Raw genomic sequence first — 18,643 nt, 5'->3', positions numbered from 1 at the left:
GGTAACTTCTTTAGCCAGTTAAATCTTTAATTATAAGTAAACTGTTTGGAACAAATCTATCTTGATAGTTTTTTTTTACCAGTTTTATTTCAATCTTTTCATTGCAGTAACCCTTATAAAGGGGTGCAGTGGCTCATTATCTGATACAATAAATTTATCTGATACAATAAATTTATAAAAAAATGAACATGCAATTCAGTGAAATAAAATTACTGGGCTTAAGCGGCTCCTTCCTGAGATTATTCTCACCTGACATTTAACAATTTTTTTAATGGTCTTTAAAACTTTTAACTAAATGCAGTATCATTTGCCTAGAGTACACATTTGTTCCATTTATATGAACTACATTTCATCGAGTTGCGGGGGGGAATATAATTAGGAACTTGAGAAAGAGTTATGAACTTGAATTTAATGAAATATGATAATCTTTCAATAATTCCACAGAAAATCAGAAAGATGTTGCTCATAGTATCGAAAAAAGTTTGTAGTGACTGTCAATCCTCACTATACTGTTGTTAAGTCTGGTTGAATGAAATTCATGATACATTTGCTCCTGTGTTTGTGATTTTTACAATTGGATAAAAGATTCAATATGGCTGTGCAACCACAAATTATAACAATTAAATTAAACATTTACGTTTTAGTTTTCAGTAATTGATGGATCAAATTGGTTGGGATCTCTAGAGGCATGTCACCAGGTGCAAGTTTTCAATTTTGCACAGAAAATGATTGGTTGAGAGAAAAATTTCTGTTAGATTGACATCATGTTTAAGAATAAAGGCGATTGTTCAATAGATCCAAAACGGATAGCAAATTTATTGAATTTTTAAAAGCCCTTTAGAGTCACTCAACTTTAGTTACTATCACTCAACTTCAAAATTTTAAAACTGGATTTTATTTTTTTCATCCTTTGATGCAGATTTTTTGTTAACATATTTTTCATACTTTTTCAGTATTTTGTATTAATTTAGGTCAGAATAAAAGAAAATGTTATATTTAGCATTTTAATAATTTTCATTTATGAAATGCAGCTTCGGATACTGATGTCCCTTTATACGTTTAAGGTAAAATTTCATCCATGACTAATTTCCAAACAATCATTTGTAAATTTGCAGTTATTTTGATCTAAAAGTAATTCATCATTAAAATTTCTTTAATTTTCAAAATCAATTAATAAATTTTTGATTATGAATGAAGAAAAAAAACTCAAACTACTTTTTCTGAATTTTATATTCTAGTACAAATATAATTCTAAGAAATAAACAGATTTTTCAGGTTTTATTAGACTGTTTTTTATAATTAAAATACCAAAATATAATTTTACTTGTAATTCCAGCATTAGGAAAAATATTTAAATGGGAAACGGGTATCCCATCTCCACCAAAGGGTTAAATGAATTTTTGCCTAAAAATGCAAGGAAATTTGGAAATATAATGAGAATTCATATTTGTAATTTTTACATGGTCAAATTATACTAGAGTAAGGGTTATGCCTAAATAAATCATTGTAGATATAAAAAAAAAGTCATATTGCTTATGGCTTATTTAATGCTAAATTTAATTTAAAAAAATTTCTGTTTTATGAGTTTGACTAAACTGTCAAAGCAGCTCACTTGGTTTAAAGACCTATATTGTCTATGCTATACTAGTCAAGAATTTTTAGTGTATACATAAGCAACTTTGAAGATAATGCTAAATTTAATTTTTTTTTTTTTTTCTGTTTTATGAGTTTAACTAAACTGTCAAAGCAGCTCACTTGGTTTAAAGACCTATATTGTCTATGCTATACTAGTCAAGAGTTTATAGTGTATACATAAGCAACTTTGAAGATAATGCTAAATTTAATAGTTTTTTTTCTGTTTTATGAGTTTAACTGAACTGCCACAGCAGCTCACTGGGTTGAAAGACGTGTATTAAATTGAGGAATATGGCTTTTATAATATTATTAAGTACTGATAAAGTCTTGGAAGGTGCTTATTTAAGATAGGATTATAAAATAGGTCATATAAGTCATTCCTGTCTTGTTCTAAAACTAGTTCGCATACAGCTTATTTTTGCTGCCAAATAGAGGGCACTAAAAACCAGACGAAACAGGAGAAAACAATACACTCAGTAATCTTCTAAGGCTCTATATATCAAAATGAACTTGAGTTGAGTTGTCATATTATTCATATATGGACTTCATATATTTAACCGAGGAAGAAATTTTTTCTGCATTTATACAAATACTTAAATTAAAAATCATCAAAAATAGCAGAGAATTTTTTTAAAAATTCTAATCTCTCAAGAGCAATATATGGTTTAAAGATGATAGTTCAGCCATACTATACTATTTCAAATACTATAGCATTATTTGTTTTTAGTATGTTGAGCTGTTCTTTATTTCTCTATGATTTTCCAGACGTAAAATCTTGTATAGTTATCCTAAAGTAACTCATACAAGAGCACAGTGAATGAGTGTTTCCTCTTAATATATTTGTGAATAATATGTGCAGAAAAAACAATGATTTTTTTAATGACATTTTTTGTTGAAATGTATAAGTTTTAAAACTTCATATATAACACAGCTTTGCGTAAATGTTGCAACCAAACTTTTAGGCTAGTTAGGGCGCATCATCAGGATTAAAATTGCATTGGAACCCATACTCGGAAATGTCGTCTGACGCGTGTAGGGACGCTTCCCTTGTTATGACCTGTTCAGACGAAACAAAGAAGCATTTCTTAATGGGGAGGAAACGTCACTAGCGGCATATGACGACTTTTCTGAGCTTGGGTTGCTATGCAATTTTAATCGTGGTGATGTGCCCAACTCGCCTAGAATGTAGTTATATTTACGCGACCCTCATTATGTATAACGTTTTTAAACTTGTGCATTTCGACAGAAAATAGAGAGAAAAAAATTCATTTTTAATGTAGCTCGGAACGAAAAGCAGATTGCAGGTTTGAATTCATCAACACGAAAGTATATAGGATCTGTTAAACAATTTCATGCAACAGCAAACAAACAAAAAATTGTTCTCCACTGTTATCAATCCGGATGCATGACTAGTTTCAAAAATTTAACAATGACCGATATTATTTAATTTTAATGAGCATAACAAGTCACACCAACATTGCACAGCAGAAACAATCCACAATTATTTTGAAATCATCACTATTTCTTCAAGAGATCACTAGTTCCACAGTCAGGTTCTTTCACGCAACATGTGGTACATTCCTTGGTTCGAATCCCGTATCCCCTCTCTGTGCATGCTTCTGAACATTCTTTTGAACAAGTTCTTGACATCATGACAAATACTCCTCCAACTCTTATTATAACTGCCTGGAAATCGAATTAAATTAACAATAAGTCAACACTAGGCTCTGATTTAACACAAAGTAATTGTAATATCGCGATGACTTAAGTTATCAGTATTTCGTGATAAATCGCGATATTTGTTTTTATCTTGTCAGTGTTATCTTTATCAACCGTCATGGTGATATCATATAGGATAGTTCTCGCAAGTTATATTCGCGCACAGGTCGTCGCGCTACCGAAGCGGGAGTGCTATCCCCTCCGCAGAGGATCAAATTTGTGATGGCAAGTCTTCGGATCATCCTCCGGGATGTTTCCCAGACCGTCGCCGATAGCCCATTGTGAGGCTCTACTGCGACGTAAATTAACAACAACAAGTTATATTGTTATTTTCGCCGATAATCGTAACACGTGTTCTATAATTATATTTGTCATAATCTTATCAATTTAATATTCAAACGTACTCACGCGTAGCTTTCTTAAAAGGTGTTTAAAGATGTTTTTTTTTTTTTTTTTTTTTGCGTTTTTTAAAAGTGCTTTTTTTATTAAGTGTTTGTAAAAAGTGCTTTATTTGCTTCGCTTGAAACTTTTTAAATTTTCAACGTATTCAAATCTAGAGTAGCACCCATGTATACATGATTGAAAATTTAATAAGCATTATTTTAAACTACAGGGAATGAATTATCACCATACTTCCCAATTTCAATCAAATAGAGAATGTGTTCTTCATTAAAACAATTAATTAAATATTCTTAAAACGCATAGTTGGCCGGGATAGCCTGGTCAGTAGGGCGCTGGGCCCATGTCCGAGAGTTCGTGGGTTCGAACCCCGCCGGCCGAAGACTCCCCGTGTAGTAAAGTGACTGATGCACGTAGAATCTGTCGAGTCGCAAAAGTCCTCCATGTTCCCATAACATATCATTACCTCTGGGGGTACTGGATTAGAGATCGATCGTTCTCCGATTCAGGTCAAAATTACGATCTGTGGGTAAATGATTGGATGTATGAATGGGTTCACCCTATAAACAGGTGTGACCTATGGTGTGCATAAGTCAAATTCTTGGCCATATATGGCGCCACTGGAAAACAAGAACAATCGCACCCGCTCTGCCTAAACAGACATACGTTAACAACAACAAAACGCGTTGTTACTTAACTGAAATGAAATGCTCAAAATAATATAATTGCTTAAATACAATCGACTGCTTTTAGTTTTAATTCATTTCAAATTAATAGAATGTATTACAACCCATTGTAGATGTGCATTTAGTTCAAATAATATATATTTTTACCTAAATTAATAGGACAGGGATAACCTAGTTCGTAGGGAGCTGAAACTCACGTTCGCATCCAGCAGGTCGAAGACTCCTTGTGTAGTAAATGTTGACTGAAATTTCTTGGGTCACAAAGTCCTCTATGTTCTCAAAACAAATATTACCTCTGGGGGTACTGGTTTGGAGATGGATCGTTCTCTGGTTCAGGTCAAAATTATGGTCTGCGGATGTATGAATGGGTGCACCCTTTTAAATGGGTGTGTGCAAAAGTCGAAATCTTGACCATAGATGGCGCCACTGGCAAACAACAGGAACAATCGCACCCCCAGTACCTTAATGGCCCTACGACAACAGCCTAAATTACCTGCAATTGTGTCTAATCGTTGTGGTACTTGCAATGGTGCGAAAATTGTTCAGAACTGTTGGAAAAGTTTAAGAAATGAAAACCACAAGGCTGCAATTTAATTGCATTATAATAATTTTTTAAAAAAAACTTGAATCAATGACTCAGATAAACAACTTACCTTCTCTCAGAAGCACTAACAATGGCAAGAACACCCAATAAGGGTTTAAATTTCAACACCCAAAAAAGAAATCTTTTGGACAGCTTAAGAGTTGCATTTTCCTGATAAAGTTAGTGGATGACGAGAGCAGTTCACCAAAAAACGACGAGGTTTAATTGCAAGGACTGCAGAAAGAAAACCAAGTTAACCAAGTCTTCGAAGACGAACGACTAACAGAAATGCTGAACGAATTTTAAAGTGTAAACAAAAATGCTAAGTATGTGTTAGAAAGGGTTCTCTTTCCTTTTCTAGCAGTAAGTTCACAGGAAATAGTTTTTTGATTCTCGACTTAAACTGTAATTCGAAATAGGATAGAAAAAAAATTATCAATAAGATTCTTTTTGTTAAGTGGGTACTTGCACTTCAAGAAGAAAAAGATCAGAAATGGATGGAGTTTTCAGTAGAAATGTAAACAATAACAATCTCGAGCTGTATGCCTGCTCTAGTTCCGGTTAGAATGCTTACTACATGTTATTCAGAGAGGCGATATTTTCAAACGGATAATTTTGTTTTCAATAAAAGATATACATTAGATAATTTCTGAGCTCAAATCTGCCGTATTTCATAAGATATTAATGTTATTATGTAATTCTGGTGAATTAGAAGTGAAAATTTGTTTTAGTTATTTAGAGGTATACTGTTAAAAAAAAGGTGATATGGTTACTAGATTTTGAATAACTCGCTTTTTTGGCAGTCTTAATTTGGCCTCTTTCCATTTGTTTATTACTGTTGGTTCGTCGCGTTGCAAGCTGTGCGCCATCTTACTTTAGTATTAGCATAATGTTCGAGGAGCAATATTAAGCTTAGTAATAAGTATTCAAATCAAATACTACGTTTGCAGGAATCTTAAAACACAATGTTGTGAGCCAAATGGCTTTAAAATACACTGGAAACAGTAACCCGGAAGTATAAGCGGCTTGCAGCTCCCCTAGTGTCGAAAATACTATCCATACCCGCACATGTGACCTATGACGTTAGCGCCAGCTGATCGTTTATAAGCAACACAGCGTGTACATAAACTAGAAAGTTAATTAACGGGAAGTTAATTACATATAAAGCCGTATAACTCATCAAGGTTGTTGAAATATAATTCTTTGTCATCCTCTTTTACTTAACTTAGATTTACTATTTGTTTATGTCTTTTACTGTAACCGTGATTTATTTTTTATTTGTGTACCTGACAACTTTGTTCTAGGAACTAGTTTGTTTATGTTCACATGGCTTCGTGTCTGTCCTTGTGTTAAGTAAGAAATATATAGTGGAAGAATTGAAATCTTTGTGAAAGAATATAGAATGTCTCTCTTAAGAGAACTGATAACTTGCCGGGTTTGACTCACTCGAAATAGAATGGAAAGAGCAGTTGCTAACATAAACAAATGCCACATTCCAACAACCATTCAGGATAGAGATACCCGCCCTACATCACTTGCCGGTATCCCATTAACACGTTGTTTTTTTTAATGTTTTTAATGACATATTAAGCTAAAAGATTCTTATAAAAATAAAATGCGGCGATACGATTTATTTAAAAAATAATATTATTTAGATTGAAACTTTTTTTTCTACTTTTTTTGCATCTTTTCAGTTTGATGGGGTTTGGCACGTCGTACGATATTGATATAAACAGTTAATATAACTCCGAAAAACGGCTGAATATATTTCTTCAAGCTTGCAACGGTAATGTACCATTTACATTTAAAAAGAACATGAATTTATAATTGATATAAAAACTTACCTTGCAATATTTACTGTTGTGACTACAGTGTGCTAAGTCATCGGGATTCTTTGGAAATATGCAAGTGTTATTGATCGAAAATTTCTCTTGTCGGAAATCAACTGCACATGTATAGCAACGTACTAAAAAGTAAAACACATGTTAGAGAATTGATATCCTTGATCAAAATCACAGTAGCAAACTTTTAAGCTTTTAGTGCTTGGTAAATAGGAATTTTAAAGACTACGTATTATTTTGCCCGCACTCTAAAAAACAATACCTTTTGATTATTATGTTTATTCTAAATATGTTAGAATTATCTATGAGTAGTGGCAGTCAAAATTCTTATTCTTCAAATTCAGTATAACCAATGCAGCGTTACGATTGAATCTGGCCCAATCACTTATGCAAAAGCTCCTTGACCAAATTGTTCTTTAAACTTAAACAACCATAAGCATCGCCGATGGACGAAATGTTACTAATTATTCTGCCGGCTTCTCTAGTCCCTCGAAAAGTATGTAGCCCTTAAGGCCTTTTTTTAGAATACCAATCATGTATAAGAACCACCAGAGATCAGTATGCCTAGCTGACAACTCTTCCGATTTTCCCGGAGGATTTTAATTTCATATTTAAAGTGGTGGCTAAACTCATGTTATTCCATGAGAATTTTTTGAATTATAATAATAATTATAAATGAATTTGAGCACCACGACATATATTTACAACAAGTATATAAAAGCTCGATAGTCTTTACGAAAGCGAATTTCAACCCGGTCAAACCATAAATATATTTTGCTTTAAAGCACGTTCTTACTGCCGTGCTGAAGTGCGTTTGATTTGTTAGATAACAAGGATTGGCCAGAAAATGGATGTGCGCAAGGTAATATTCTGCTGGATAATTTAAAGAAGTTTATAATTAATAAGGTTGATATTTAATTATACAATTTTAATGATTTTAGAAAATTAACATTTATTTAGAGAAAAAAAGAATAGAAAGAAACATGATTTGCCTGTTTTGCACTGATTTGCCCGATTTGGATTTGCACATGGTAAAAATATAAATTAACAAAAAAGTTTTTATTAATAATTACATGCAATTAACTCAATGATTTTATATAGAATTTAATTATTTTAGTTGGGTTATCCTTTGTTTTTTGTCAAATTTTGAAAGAGTTTATCTATTTGTTTTCTGGATAAATAAACATTACTACATATTCTTTTTATTGGGTATAATATGAAAAAAGCACAACTACTTCCACTTACTAGGAATAACATTTACCTTTTAGTTTAATTAATAAACTGAGTTTTAAATATGCTTACTAAATTCATAAACTTCGGTAAAACAACAATATAAATTATTTCCAAAGGAACTAGACTAATACAATTCCAACCTGGCGAGTAGCGACTTATAAACAAGACACTTCGTTTGATGCTTTTACTTGTTGCTGGAAATCAGGTTCGCAGAAAATGCTGTCTACTAGTTAAATTTAATAGGAATAACACGATCTGTGACGTAGGCTATAGTATACCCAATTCTATTCATTTGATTTAAAATGGTATTTAAATAGATGTTTTTAGAAACATTAGAGTTCCAAGTAATTAGTTTTTTTATATTTAAATTAAAATCATTTTTTTCCGTATAAATTTAAAGCAGATATTTTCTTCGTTTTTAATACCCAAATCCAAAAAAATTAAACAAAGAAATCAATTCTAAACCAACATATTCTAAAAATATCTGTTTAAACACCATTTTTAATAAAATGTATTGAAATATAGTTACCTGGCAAAAATGTTGGCACAATTTGAGCGATGACGCGTGGAACTTTTAGAAATTACATCCTTTTTACCCATGCCAAATTCGAATTTATCAAAATGAGAAGATGAAGTTAATAAATTATTTCTAGCCTTAATATCAGCAACTTCGGAATTATTTTACAAGATTGCAATATTTATATAAGAATGATTTTAAAATTATACTGGTCTTTAAAAAGGGAAGAAAAAAAAAAGCTTTTAACTTCCTACACTTATTTTGTTCGGTACAAAATTTGCACGTGTAAAACAGACAACATTCCTAAAAACTTCAAGCCTGAACTTTCAATTGTGCTAACAGTTTTGCAAATCTTCTAAGCTGCTAAAAGAAAAAGTATTAGTAGAAGTGTTTCCATTTTTTTGCCCAACCTCTGTAAGTTATTGTTGTAGTTAACAAGTAAAATCACTTAGCACTTTCTTCTTATTGTAGCACACGTTCTGTATTTTTTTTTTCAAGTACAGTTCAATATTTTTTCAAATCCAATAGGAATCGTTTATTTTGCTGCGATTTACAAATTAACAAAATGTTCTTACACAAAACTGCAATTATTATATAGACAAATGTTTTTTTTTTTGTTTTGTTTTTTTAAATGTTGATTTTTAAGAGTAATGAAAAACAGAGATGATTGAAAGGCAACCATGGGGGTTGGTGAGCGGAGGCTTTTAATAAATTAAAATAATACTAAAAAGCTTTTGGCAGTAATGTAATAATTTTTGTTTCATTGAGTTTGAATTGTAACAACTTAAAAAAAAAATCTTTAGCTGATTTTTAAGATAACCTTTACATAAAAGTGATAATCATAAAATATTTTCGTTCAATTATATATAAACTATTGAAAATTGTTGATATTTTAAGGTTTTTATACTTTTAAAATAAAAATAACTATAGAGGATTATGGGTTTTAAAAGAACAATAATTTAATAAATAAATAAATAAATAAAATACGATTCACTACAAAATGAAGAAAATTGTAATCGCTCCAAGGCGATCACAGGTTATTGTGTTTTCATCTTGGACATCTTTAACTGTTGATCCTGAACAAGTAGGTACACAATGTCGCAGATATATTTAAATGCAGCTCAGACACATTCTGTGTAAATTCCTTTCATAGACATATACATTAGGCTGAATAGACATTGAACAGCCAATCGAGATCAATATTAACAGTTTCGGATTGGTACAATGGTGTTTGAAGGAGATTATTGTAAGCTGCATCATACACCCGTTTCGGATGCACTAGTTCATACATGAAATATTATTTGAAAGCTAGGCTTTTTTTTCAATTTTACATGAATAGTGAATGAGTAATTTATATTGCGTGGAAGACAGTCTACGATCTTGTGCAAGTTATTGGGTACGTTGACAATGGATCCTTTATCCCTAACTGATGATCAACACCCAGTTCTCGTATTTGCATGAAAGGGGTTCGGAGAATCACCATTCGCTCTTCGGTAGGGCTCAATTCTCTCAACTACTTTGGTATTTTTTTGAGATACGGGCTTCATGCTTGCGTTTGCGAACGGAATCCTTTTGTTTTTCCGTTTGTGTGTAACGCCTAAGGTATTCCCGTCTACTCTCTTTGGCTTTGGTTTTTTCAGCCTCGGTAACTTTAGGCCTTGGCATCGTTTTTTCTTTCTTTTTTTTTCTTGCTTCAACTCTAACTTTTGGGACCGTGTCAATCAGTTTGGACCTTCTTTATTTGTGATATTCACCTGAATTAGTATTGAAAACGATCCAGTTTGAACTGTAGGTTAGAAAATTTCTGATTTTTAATTAAAACGATAAAAACAAAAATTTCGTTCAAATGTTGAAATTCTCTTTTATTCACAACTCAATAAGTATTTATGGGATCTCTCTGGTCCCATATCTCAAAAATAAACTCACCAACTTAATGCATAACAAAATTAAAAGGGCAAAAAAAGAATTCTGAAAAGAAAAGAATCAAATAGCAGCTGTCGCCATAGTAACACATGCGCACTATTACTCTTAATTATTGTAGTTGAAAAGTGAGGACACCATGAAAACCAAGCCAAGACCCATTTAGCGATTGGGTAAAAATTTGAAGTTTATTAAAATTATTGGGAGGCACGTGCCAGAGTTGGCCGTTGATTACAGTAATCGATTACAACTGTAATTGATAACAGATAATTACAGCTATGTGATCAATTACTTGTAATCACGATTACAAGTAATCAATTACTTGTAATCGTGATTACAACTTTCAAAAAATTTTGATTACAGCTGTAATCATGATCACAATAATCAATTACTTGTAATCGCGATTACAAGTAATCAATTACTTGTAATCGTGATTACAACTTTCAAAAAATTTTGAATTACAGCTGTAATCATGATTACAATTTTGATTATAGTAATCAATTACTTGTAATCATGATTCTAAGTAATTGCGATTACAAGTAATCACAACAAAAACGATTACGAGTAATTATGATTACAAGTAATCAAAATATATGATTACATGTAATCATGATTACATGTAATTTGATTACATGTAATTGTGATTACTTGTAATCAAACTATACGATTACAAGTTATTACGATTGTATACTATAGTCAAATTTTTTATGTAAGTATTCATGTGTTTACATATTTTTATGTACATAGAATGTACGCACGCATGAACGTACAATTTGCGATTCCTATACATACAATGTATGCACAAACGTTGTTTGTACGTACAATATTCATAATTATATTGTAATATACTTAATGCAATGCGCATATGCTTAGTACATATAATTATGCATTTATGATACATGTACGCATGTATGTTAGTTTGTACAAAAAGGCAATGTTTTGTATCTTTGTATACATAGACAATGTATGTATGAACGTATATGAAAATAATGTTTATGCGTTTGCATGCTTTTATGTACTTAAGTGCATATATTGTATAAATTTACGATAATAGCACGTATATACAATGTACGTTTGTATATAAAATTGTACGTATTTGCGTACAATATGTAAAAATGTTATTTAAAGGTACAATATATGCACATAGTTGCGTAAATAAAATGCGTACATGTATACATGCATATTTATATGTACATCGATATATGTGCACGCAAAGTATGTACTTATGTACAACTTACGTATGTACTTGTATAACTACATACTTTGTTAATACTTATGCGCATGTAATGCATGGATGTACAAAAAAATAGTTATATGCACAATGTATGCATGTGCATACAACGTATACATGTACATAATTACAAGTAATGTACAAATACGTGCGTACATTTAAATATATGTAATTACAATATACACATACATTGTGCATACATTAAAAAAATTTATATGAGTAAAGTTATTAAAATTTGTTTTAAAATTATTCTAAGGTATATGAAACTCGACCTCATATTTTTTAGAAAGCAAACGATAATTTTATTTGGAATTTCTAAATATTAATTCCACACATAAAATTTACCGTTTTTCTTACCATTTAAAAAATTTCTATGAATCATGCATTATGTTATAAAAAAAATAAATCTGTATTGTCAAACATTTCATGAAAATACCTGAAAATAATTTTTTATTCAGAGAATTTCAAAATGATATAGAACAATTAAAGCTGAAAACTAAATTTAAATATCGTTTGATTTTGTCATTTAACTTGCTTGAGTCATTAAAAGTTAACTTACATGCATTTTATTTATTGCATTGTACACATATTTAGACATAAATGTAATGTACATATGTATACGTGTAATGTATGTACGCATGTACAATGTATGTACATACATTCATGTATTGTACGTGCATATATAGTACATATGGATATGCATACATGGAACATACGTGTATTGTACATGTGTGGATACATTCATTGTACATATATACATTGCACCATATGCATAGATAGGGATAGCATGCATGTACACATGTAAAATTTGTACGAAAGAATTATGCCCAATATATTTATGCACATACGTACTGTATATGTACACACATATGTACATTATATGAACATTATATGTTCATTTCATCATATGTACATTATATGAATATACATCTGTACGCTATATGTATATACATCTGTACGCTATATGTATATACATCTGTACAATATATGCATCTCAAATGTGTGTATGTACGTACGTTATGCATGTCGAATGCATGTATGAATATATGTGAAATATAAATACGCCCAATGTACGTACAATAGTTCACAAATGTATTATGCATATTTGGATACTTACATTGAGCATGAACATATTATGTACATGTACATAAATACACTGGACATGCATATCATGTACATGTATACATACATATATTGTACATCCTACAGATATACCTATATTGTACATGCATACATATATTGTACTGTTCATAAATAAATTGCACATACATGCATGGGACATACATTGTACAGACAATGTATGTATGTTCGTACAAACACAAGTACTTGTATATACATGCGTACATGAACATAGATATACATTTTACATACACAAATATTTGCATAAAATGCATATATTCATTGTGTATAAATGTACATGCCTACATTGTTTGCACATACATACGTAATTATTATCTATATACATACGTACATATATTTTATACCTACAATATAAGTGTATGTACATGTGTGTGATACTAAAATGTCTGAACATATGCACTAGATAAAATCATATGTACATACATTTCAGTTACATTCATTTGTACGTATACAAATACGTACAAAATGCAGTACATGTTAATACGTGCAAAATGTATCATTATAAAATACATTCTACTATCTACTGTAAAATATAATCATTTATAAGAATACAATAGTCTTGTAATCGTGTAATTAGATTACATGTAATCATAATTACATGTAATCAAATTACATGTAATCAAATTACATGTAATCATATATTTTGATTACTTGTAATCATAATTACTTGTAATCGTTTTTGTTGTGATTACTTGTAATCGCAATTACTTGGAATCATGATTACAAGTAATTGATTACTGTAATCAATATTGTAATCATGATTACAGCTGTAATCAAAATTTTTGAAAATTGTAATCATGATTACAAGTAATTGATTACTGTAATCAAAAAATGTAATCGATTACATTTTTGGTCAACTCTGGCATGAGCCCTCGATGCTACGCTTATAGTGGAAAGTCTGTCAGATTGGGAAGATTCCAAAGAAGCAACTCTGGTCAGTGACTCTAACATTTCGTTACCACTTATTCCGACGGTCTCCACTGAATATGAATCCCAAATTCTTTAAAAGCTTGTAGATCATTTTCCTAATTGAACAGCCGGCATCCGTACGTGCACAAAGTCAGGATCAGTGTTATTCTTGATATTAATTAGGCCTTTTACAAATCGATAATTTCCAGGGTTGCCACGGGTGACTAAAAATGCAAATAGTGCTGAATTATAAAATCAAAGATATTATTAGAAGAAATTCAAATTAGCAACTTTCTTAGCACATTTCTTTTTTCAGTTTACTTTCAAATTGAAATTCAATAAATCGAATGCTTTTTGAATATAAATAATTTGAAATGTAAGTTAAGAGTTAAAGATACATTTAAAAACTTAAAGAGATAATAAATAAATAAAAATGAATTGAGTTGCTACCACTTCTTACATTTTTAGTCACTTGTGTCATCCCTGCAACTCTGATCTGAATACTGAACAATATTCTGAATTTCGGAATTTAAGACAACGTTGTAAACGTAAGTAAATGTAGTTTTAATGAAGACACCACACCATCAGAATGGTCCTCATCGCTCTTACTGACGTCTGTATATATTTGCATCTGTTGGTACATGACTTATAGTTTCAAGGGCCGTTTGTCTGATAAATTATGGGCTATCGGTATTTTTTTGGGCTCAGTACAACACTGACTACCGTAGAAATCAGCTGAGCTAAGATATGACCTAAAAGAATGATGTTCTATTCGCCAAGAAGATTACAAGGTATCTCTTGAAGGGGCTAGGAAGAGGGACTGTTTTTTTTTTACTATCTATGACTGTTGTTCCAAGAGACTGAAGTTCTAATCTCCATAACTAATAAACGAATTGTAATATGTCTTAAGATAAGAGATTCTTCTCAATGGTTGAATGTCAGACTCAAATAGAACAATTTTGCTTGGGCAGCTATGCTTTAAACCAGTAATGATTTTTGATGTACTAATTTGAACTCTTTCCAATTTATTGAGATTTTACATTTTAGCAAATGAATCAGCAACTGACACCCTAAATTTTGGAATGTGTCTAATCAGAGGGGGCCTGATAATTAATAAGTTAAATTAAAATTTGTGACATCTGCTCCCCAGTGTCTCAGAGATGTATTTTAGGATATTTAGTTGTTAGGATTTATTATTTAGGATATATATTAGGATCATTACCCTTGAAATCGAATCTTCAAAAGGTTTAATTGTTACTTTATTGCGCTTAATCAAAAAAAAAAAAAAAAGCGACCTCAGGGTGATTTGTGAACCACATGCTGTGAGCATCCTCACATATTGGCAAAAACATAAAAATCTGCCCATCTTACTATGTCCTTTCCTAATACTGCTTCTTTAGAAGCAGGTTAGTTTTAGTTACATAGAAAGGAAGCCCATTAACACCAGTTTTGCCATTATTTCACACGGGGTACTAAACATGGAGATGGGGCGGTCTCAGAAGATCCACATATTTTTAATAAAAACTGTAATAGATTTTTCTAGATTAGGTTCTTTTACTTGCTAATTCCAATACATTTTTATGCAAAAGAGAAATATTGATATCGATTGTGCATATTACTGATGCATTCAATAATTTAAAAATCCGCCAACTTGTAGCGTCTCTGGGGAAAGAATTCACGAATTAATAATAAAATAATAATAAAAATGTGAATTTTTTAAAAAAAAATTAAGCTATTTTCGTCTCAACTTGGAAGTATTACCACCTGAGAAATAGATTTAAGGGTAATTATCGGTCATAGGGATTATTCGTTGGCGATTACTTTTTCAAGTTATGCCTATACGGACATTTGTTTCTGTAAATGTTATATGAATAGTAGTTATAGTTATCGTTGCAATAAATATTCGCTGTATTATTGTATTCGATTTGCATTGTTGTTGATAAATGATCACGATATTGCCGTATATGATATACTCTCTACTTTATGTATACACCTATGTGAATCATTGGTAGCCGATGACCAGTGTAAACCAGAATCTTGCATTGTTCCTACGTGTTGGCGTATTTACTTCATAATCCCAACCGATAAATACCGATTTAAGATGCCTAGTATGTCTAAATAATTAATTTGCCGTAATAAGCAAAACAATTTATTTTTTCAAACTTTAAAAATTATCAAAAATCTTACTATCAGTAATAAAATTTTTTCACCACGGCTGTACAAGTTGGAACTCATGACGTATAAGTTTACTGTCCCAGTAATATCAAAATGGAAGTCAGTTTTAGTTACGTACGAGCAAACAAGATTATTAGGCTACAGTGTTCTAGTATTTGAAGCGACCCGAGAACTGATCTAGCGGGAGTTGGTGAACGATAGCGAGAAAGAGAGAACGAACAAATAGTGATAGCCCACTATTTTTTTTAAAGATATTAAAGCAGTTTTACCTTTTTAAATGTCTTGGAAAAACCTTTTATTAAAAACTTAACGAGTTTTTAAATCTGTTGCTATCACATTAATCTTAACGCCGCTGTAACACCGTCATGATAAAATTCGGATAGCGCTGTTATAAATTTTTAATTACGGGAAACAAGCCGTCATCCAAATAAACCAAATATAATAATGATATGAGGGTGCTACAATTGGATTTGTAATCTTGCTATTATGTTACTAAATCGATGTAGATGCTAGAAGATAAAAGAAGAAAGAAAACTTCATGCAATCGGGTATTTGTGGCTATTAAAAGTATTGGATTAATTCTTAACGTTAATAATTAACAATTTTTTATACGCTTTTCAATATAGTGACATTATGTATTGCATGATCGACTGCAGCGTAATATAAAATCAATTATTATTTGGCATATTGCATACCTTCCTGGTAACGCTTATCATTTCCAACGATGCATTTCTCAGGTAAATGGGAAATGATAATATTGTATATTTCAGATCTGACTATACAAATTTTATGTATAATAAAATGACCTGTTAACGCTTATCATTTCTAATGATGCATTTCCAAAATGATTGCGAAATGATAATATGGATTTTATACCTGATTATATATATATATATATATATAAAATTTTATGAGGTAATCGTAAATTTTATCGACGTGAATTTTGAATAAATTCGATAAGAATTCAGTTAGTCACGTGTACTACAAAAATATTTAAATTGCAAACATTTAAAGCCAGTAGTAATTATCTAAGACATTTTGTCTCTTCGATTTCTTCTACCAATTCTTAAACTTTTATTTACTGTTGCTTCCCTGATATTTTTTTTTGATAGTAAATGCTCACTGAATTATCAATCCTCAATTTATAATTAAAAATAATATTTAATTAATTGTTAATTTTAAAAGCAAAAGTGGTAGTAGCAAGAAATTTATATTACCTATTATAGGACGGTTAGCCAATGCATAAATTAACTTAATAATTACTTACTTACTGTGTTTCTTACTTTCCTAGAACATTAAAATAAATTTCGAATTAATTTTTTCTGTAAATTTACTTACATCCATTGCAAACTGAAAAAATATATCCTATGGTAAGAAGGAAAACGAAAATCTTAAACCGTGTTTCTTCCATGACAAGCTGATGTCTTCTGAACTTAGCACGGTAGCCCTATCAGCAAAGGGCAATCGAATTATCGAATTAAATACCGAAATTCCCCATGAGGGAATTAGACATGTCCCTTACGGGTGTGCCCTATTGCACCTTCTTTATATGTTTTTGAGACTTGAGTGATTGGTATTTGGCTTGTAGCACTAGATGAATGCATTAAATAGAACATAGCTAATGGATATTAACGATTTTTTTCCTAAATTTTTCTTTGTAAGAGTATTTGCTGACTGGTATAGTTTACTAATGGCTGGCTGTGTGCTTTTAAGAACATTTATTTGTTTACAAAATAGTCTGACTTTTGTTTTAATGGAAACGAGAAGCTCTAAGACGGTATTTTTTTTTAAAAAACGTTTTGTGTGTTATTGATTGAATGCTTAAAGTGCTCTTTTGCTTGCTAACGAACTCCTTCATCACGCAGGTGTGGATCGAGGGGTAAAAGTAAAGCATACCTTTAATCAGAGGTAGAAATTAAGAAAATTTAGTCTCTGGTCCGGCAACTAAACCAACCAACTAAAAGGTGTTACTAGTCCGTAACCATTTTTACCGATCCAAGTACTGGACGCTATTATAGTTAAATATTTTTCAAAGAAAGCTAAGCTAAGTTAATTTAATCAAAAAAAATTACTTTATAGAATAATTCTCAAAATTTTAAAAATAAAATGCTATTTTAGGCAAAAACACAGACGAAAACGAAACAGCAGATCATCCCTTTACATTGGTTGCTGGCCCGGGAGACAACTGATAATCATTTTGTAGTTGCCCAAGTTTAATTTTTAGTGATTCTGGACCAACAAACAGCTGATAAATTCGAGTCCCTCTTTCAATCATTGAAAATAAATAAACAATCGATTAAATCACATTAAGTCACAATGAACCACTACTGAATTGCTAGTTATAATTTACTTCGCGCGGAGATTCTTTTCATCCATGCAAAATCGTCGCCTCCTCAGAATTGGGTGTTATATCAGAAGTATTTTTTTAGTACTTTAACGAACCTTTTCTGGAAAAATTTTATCAATTTAGTATTATAATCAAAAATTTTAGAAAGCTAGTTTAATATACTCGTGTCTGTATTTAGATTTTGGAAAAATAGTTTTGTTTTTATTAAAAAATACTAAATTATTTTTTCGATTAACACAAATTTAGTTTCCATTTCTATTGAGTTAATATTTAAACCTAAACATTTTGATTGGTTATCATTGAAAATT

General features: G+C 30.9%; 1 long non-coding RNA gene across 1 annotated transcript; it reads right to left on the bottom strand.

The window, feature by feature from the left end:
* Window positions 1-3,073: 3,073 nt before the first annotated feature.
* On the bottom strand, window positions 3,074-17,466 carry LOC107453105 (uncharacterized). The gene is made up of 3 exons (XR_011636441.1): window positions 17,327-17,466; window positions 6,867-6,988; window positions 3,074-3,321 (listed from the first exon to the last, which is right to left on the bottom strand). It is a non-coding gene; the product is annotated as an uncharacterized lncRNA (long non-coding RNA).
* Window positions 17,467-18,643: the final 1,177 nt, after the last annotated feature.

The sequence above is a fragment of the Parasteatoda tepidariorum genome, chromosome 3 (genome assembly GCF_043381705.1).
Source record: "Parasteatoda tepidariorum isolate YZ-2023 chromosome 3, CAS_Ptep_4.0, whole genome shotgun sequence".
NCBI lineage: Eukaryota > Metazoa > Arthropoda > Arachnida > Araneae > Theridiidae > Parasteatoda > Parasteatoda tepidariorum.
The sequence above is the reverse complement of the archived record's forward strand: the minus strand, read 5'-3'. Positions and strand labels throughout refer to the sequence as shown.